Raw genomic sequence first — 6,469 nt, 5'->3', positions numbered from 1 at the left:
ATACATTGGATAGCTTACTTAACTTTGAAACCCATATTAAAGGAAAAAACTACGAAGGATTTATATAGGCCTTACACAGTTTGGATAGAATTTGTTAGACTACAACCAATGAATGCCTGTCAATCAACTACATGAAGCTGTATAAATCCTTAGTTCTTCCATTATTGGATATGGTGCTTCAGTTTTAGCCACAGCTACAGACAAAGCATCAACAAATTTTGTACAGTACAAAGAAGTGCAATGCTTAAAGCCATTGGATGTGTAAGTAGTACCAGCACAGAAACAATGGAGATACTTAACTAATACCATTCCAATAAATATACATTTAAAGTTAAGACAGGGCAGAAAAGATAATCGAATGGCATCAAAAAGAGAAGAAAATGACACTCTGAAACCGATTTTAATAGATGGCTTGCAAATCCAAAAACAATACAGTAACAAACCTACCCCTTTATTCCTACAATGAGTAGATTCATAGAACGTAAATGTGCAATTCGAATGTATTGAAAAAGAGTTTGAATACTAAAAGAATACATGGGACTTTCAAGAACAAATCAAAAAGTGTACACTGAGAACTTCAAACTAAACAAAGATCATCAAATGGAAAATGTAAATACAATCTTGAATAGGTGCTCAAATAATGAAATCTAATATTCAACGGATGGATCTTCAATTGGAAATCCAGGACCGACAGGAGCCGAGGCAGTTATATATTTAAATGGGTATATGTGTAGCCCAATACTTTTAAAGCAAGGTGTTGCAAAAATATCAAACAACTACACGGGGGAATTATTGGGAATTGAAATAGGATTAAACTTTGTTGATGATTAACAGGGACATTACAAACAGGAAATAATTATCTTCACAGATTGCCGACAGCAAAATAACAACGGCTTTTTGCATGTGAAATTCCACAAGAAACATTGAAAATTATACTAAATATCAAGCTTAAACTAAAAACATTGAAGCACGAGGTAATACTGTTGAAGTACACTGGATACTAGGCCATATAAATATTCAAGGCAATGAATTAGCAGATCAACAAGCTAAACTAGCAGCAACAGAAATTATGACTTCAAAACAGACAATCAGTGTTATGAAAAGAAAGATGCAAAGAAGTAATAAATTAATGAAAATAAAATCAATACAAAAATGGGAAGTTCAATATCTGAATTCAGAAAAAACAACAAAAATCCAAGAGTGCATCCCAAAGCCGGGATCCAGAGCTTGCGTTGGCAAAAAAAATAAAAAAAATATTCAATGTAGTGAACCAATTACTTAGTGGACATACTCGCTTAAAGGCTCACTGGTCCAAGATTACAAACAGCGAAGATGTGGAGTGTGAAGCATGTAGAACACCAGCAACTATAAAACACTTCATATTCGACTGTTCAAAATACTCACAAGAAAGATTAAGTCTTCAATACAGAACTGAAGAAATATAACATAGAAATAATATATCATGTTCTGATATTAAACTGGCAACTTTAGTTGGAGAAATACCGGACATAACTTTACATGCAAAAGAAGAACTGTTCAATTCATTTGGCAAATTCATCATGGAAACAAACAGACTTTAGATGTAAATGACATAAAGTGTAAAAAAAGTATCAAGTGAAAATGCAACAAGAGAAATTTTTGCACATATATGAAAACGACTTCAACAGTCGTCAAAGCACAACGAGACCATAGGCGACAACGACGCCATAATTAGATTTAACAACAACAATTTGAATTCATTGTTTAGGAACTCATTCAGCAGGTCCAAAGGTACATTACATCCAGGTTCCCCTCGCAAATTGGCCGTACTGTTTCATATCAGGTTTTCTGATATCCGCTTGGGCATCCAACCATTAACAGCTATATGAACAAAAAGTATACATTACTTCGGATTGTTGCATTTCCGGACACATAAAAATATGCAAAATAATAACATAATGGATATAAAAGCTATAATTATACTTTATCAAATTTACTGTTAAAATATATGAATGCATTTTTATGATTTAAATGTATGAAATTTGTTTAGAAATTCATAACATTAATTTCATATTGGTTTCTTAATAAATATCATCTTACAGGCCAACAGTCTAAAGGCCAGTGTCAGGTATTTGTAGAGGCCATGTTCCCAAAACTCCAGCATATTCAGTCGCCAAAAACTTATCATGGCTTCCCCGTCGTTTTCCCTCTCCGCATCCCTTTCTTCCATGTGCATGAGACCACGCCACAGGACACTCATTGCATATGCCTGTTTGTGATCAATGTCCTTGCCTGACCTACAGACTTCAGAACAATGCCATATGCCTGAAAAAAATCATAATTGAAAGATTAACAGAAATTAGTATTTAAAGTTAATAACCTTAAAATGATAAATGATATATTTTTATGCAAAATAATTAATTATGACACTAACCAGAAGTATCGTTTGTCCCCACACAGACTGTGTGAAACCACTCGCTACGTACACAGTCAGCCTCTGATGAGCACCGTATCCATGTGCTCTCCAACTGTTTGCCACAGCAATATGCACTTAGGCCCCGTGCTTGAAATTCTGGGGAGCACCAACAGTCATCATCTTCTGATCCATCCGGCACGTCAACACAGTCCTTGTGGAACCATCTCGTTGGGCAACGCATGGTACTTGAACATTCTATCCATTCTGCACCTCCTGTTTTGAGAATGAAAACTGCTTAGTCATTTGACTTATAAAAGACTGCTGTAATGCAAATGGAATATTGGTTTGTTACACAAAGTAAGCTATTATATTTAAACTGAATTATTTCTCTTTTTTTCCTGTCAATTCTGACTTTACTCACCATCCTCTTCATCACATATGCATGTATACTTCCTGTCATCTTCAACGGCAGCCATGTATTCATTGGTGTTTGGCCATATGAATTGAATAATTTCCTTGGCCAACTGTGTCACGTCTTCCAAAGATTTTAGCTGTTTGCTAAAATTCTCATTTTTTCGAAGTTGTGCTGCTAATAACAGAATGTGACCTTCTGTTACAAAGTCCAAAAAGTTTGTCAAATGGTTCATACAGTCTGAAGCTTTTTTTTAACATTTCTATGTCCAAAGACATTCTTTATTTGAGTAAGTGTGCCTTTGTCACACGCCCCTTTTCAAAAAAGGGTATCCAGTGTCACCTGTGAATTTCAATAAAATTAATTCTATCACATGTGTCGTATGATATATGGATAAGCTTTAGAAATTAGACTCATTATCCACATACAATTTATTCAGGTTTCTTTTTTCTGTACATTATATATAAGTTGAATCATGATTTTGCATTGCTTTATTAACAGTACAAATTTTATTTTACACATTGTCATTTTAATGCTCCCCCAAACAATTTTGGGGGGCATATAGTCGCCGCTTCGTCTGTCTGTCCGTCCGTGTGTCCGTCCGTGCACAATTGTTGTCCGGGCTATTTCTCAGCAACTAATGACCGGAATTCAATGAAACTTTATGGGAAGCTTAACTACCAAGCGGAGATGTGCATGTTATCAGCGGGTTCTGGGCGGATGATTTTTCACACAGAGTTATGGGCCTTTGAAATTTTATATAAAAATATTCTTGTCCCCTCGACTACTGTGCTCTCAAGACGTTTCCTTTTACCTGAATATATAGTGCAATATTGTGACCAAAAAAACCTTTGGGGAGCATCACCCATCTCCGACGGTTTCTTGTTCTATACCTGTAGGATCACAATTCGCTTATGGAAGTTCTGTGGTCTTGGGATTAGCCCCTCTAAACGGTCCCCAGGGGAGCAGAGGAGGACATGGCTATCCTACACTCTATCATACGCTCCACCGACAGCTGGTCCCCGTGACATATTATAGGCCAGGGTGTTCCTTCAACATCCCTCGGTGTGTTTCGATTAATTAAGGTTCTTCATTATCTCAATAACACCTTTGCATGTTGCAGGGTTTTCTTTCACAACACCAAGGTTGACCTTGAAGAACATTAAAGAGTGTTATTTATTTAAAATGATCATGTAACGTTTAAGAGATACATGTGTATTTCTCTATTTCATTCAAATATATTTATGAACAAGAGATTGACAAGCATTATTGTCACCTACCGGTGAAACTCCACCATTGTCAGTAAAAGTTTTTATATATATTTGTTGCCATAGCAACCACAATTTTTGACGTAGGAACAAAATGAATTGACGTGCATAATCTCCATATTGCCATCTGTCCACGTTTCAAGTTTCATGAAAAAATATAAAGAAATTATAAAATTATCGCAGGATACAAAAAAGTGTGACAGACTGACAGACAGACTGACAGATTGACACACAGAGCGCAAACCATAAGTCCCCTCCGGTTTCACCGGTAGGGGACAATACAAGTATACATTTACAATAGCAGAAATAAAACAAACTATCCACTTCCGGTTTGAATGTAAACACATACGCTGAAAATGTAATCTATGAAATAAAATAAACGCGAGTGATCTGAGTGAATGTGAATGTCTTAAAATGGTTGGTTGGATTATGTTAATATGGACTATGTGCACGAGAAACAAGTAACGAGCCTTTGTTAAACGTGTTTTAGATTGTAGTTCTTGATTTACATTTCGCCCCGCCGTATTTTCGCGCGGGTGGGGTACATAATAAAGCATAATATTCAAATCTTATAGACATATAGACAGCATTCACAGGCTTACAAACTAGTTCTATCCTGTCAGCATTCTACCCGTTATTTTGTTGTGAACTCGTCACGCATGACCGGGTCGCCTAATTGAAAATCGCTAATTGTCGCCGTTCCGAATAAACCGTTAAACACGTATACGTCCACGGAAAAAAAATGAGAAAACCTAAATATAAACATTATAATGAGCAAAAGGCAATACTCATCCACAGCTAGTGAGAGCAACGCTAGCCTGAGTGAAGTACCTGTCTTCGATACACCAAACTCAAATAAACAAACAAGCAGAACAAAAAAAAGTAGTAAAAAGAAAACAAAAAGATCAAGGAAATCAAAATCAGAAAACCATGACGGACTTCGTGCAAAGCGGGGCAACAAAAACCGTGACCGAGCACACGGAAACATTAATCGGAAAACGTCTCGATGAAATAAGCTCCAAGCTTACAAACGTGCTTAAAAAAATGACACTTTTCTAATCAAAACCATAATAAAGGAAACTCTTGAAGAAATAAAGGAAAAGTTTTTAGGAAGTGTTTTAAAAAAACTTGAAATACTGGAAAGTAGCGTTTTTGAAACTAAAAACGAAATAGACTCATTACAAAAAATAATTAAGGAACAGAAGAGTGAAATCGATTGCCTGAAAAAATTGCAATACGATACAGAGTGCAGCCAAACATCCGGTCAAAATGATCTTGAACAAGAGGGAGAGAAACAGCATTCGTATTACTGGCCTCTCCAATGATTCGGACCAACAGTCGTCAATGGCCGTGGCCGTGCGACGACGAAACGGTCTTAATGTTAAATGACAAGCTAGGCATGCAACTCGAGACCAAAGATATCGATATTGCCCATCGCCTCGGAAAATATGTAGAGAATAAATGCAGGCCAGTCATTGTAAAACTCGTCAGACGCCAAACGAAAATCGAAATAATGAAGCGTGCCAATCGTCTAAAGAATACTGGCATCTTCATTAATGAAGACCTGACAAAGATGAACGCAGAAGTTCTGGCTTCATTACGTCTCAAAGAACCTGAGTTGGTGGAGAAGGCCTGGTCCCGCGACGGGAAACTTTTCGTACGCTATCGGGGACAAGACCGTAACGAGCTAGTGACATTTGATAAATACAAACTCTGGCTGGCAAAGGCATGGCCAAACAAAAAGCATGCGACAAACAATACAACTTACGCCCGAAAAGTGTCAAATGGCAGCAGCTCAAGATCGACCAACAGAACACAATCAATAAAATAGGGGCGATAACTCTGGACCCGGACATTAAACACTCTCTTTCTATAGATACACTGTAGAACCCAATGTGTATTTTCCCTTTAGAAAGTATGTTTTTGTGATATCACATGTAGCTGTGTTTTGTAAGTTAAATGTAATTTGTAACACACCACAAAACACACACCCACCACACAGACGCATGCTACCATATAGACACACGCATGTAAGTACGCAGGCACACACACGCGCGCACGCATCCATACACTTACACAAACACACATTTACTTGGCGCACGAACCATACCTATAGACAGCTAAATTTTTGTCACAAACTAATAATCACATTCTTAACAACCATCGGATATCATAAAACACGTACCTATTAAACTTGTTAAGATTTATTCATATCCCAAAAACTGCGTTGCAATTTACTGTATAACTTAATTTATCTATTTGAAATGGGAATTGTGTATATTCGTATGTTGTTACCTCATTCAAAACATTGCCATAAATTTAAAAATATACACATTTCCGCAATGAACGTACGCTTAGAAAAGCAAACCCACTTAAGAGGGAGTATACTTTATA

The sequence above is a fragment of the Dreissena polymorpha genome, chromosome 15 (genome assembly GCF_020536995.1).
Source record: "Dreissena polymorpha isolate Duluth1 chromosome 15, UMN_Dpol_1.0, whole genome shotgun sequence".
Taxonomy (NCBI): Eukaryota; Metazoa; Mollusca; class Bivalvia; order Myida; family Dreissenidae; genus Dreissena; species Dreissena polymorpha.
This window is presented reverse-complemented; position numbering follows the sequence as displayed.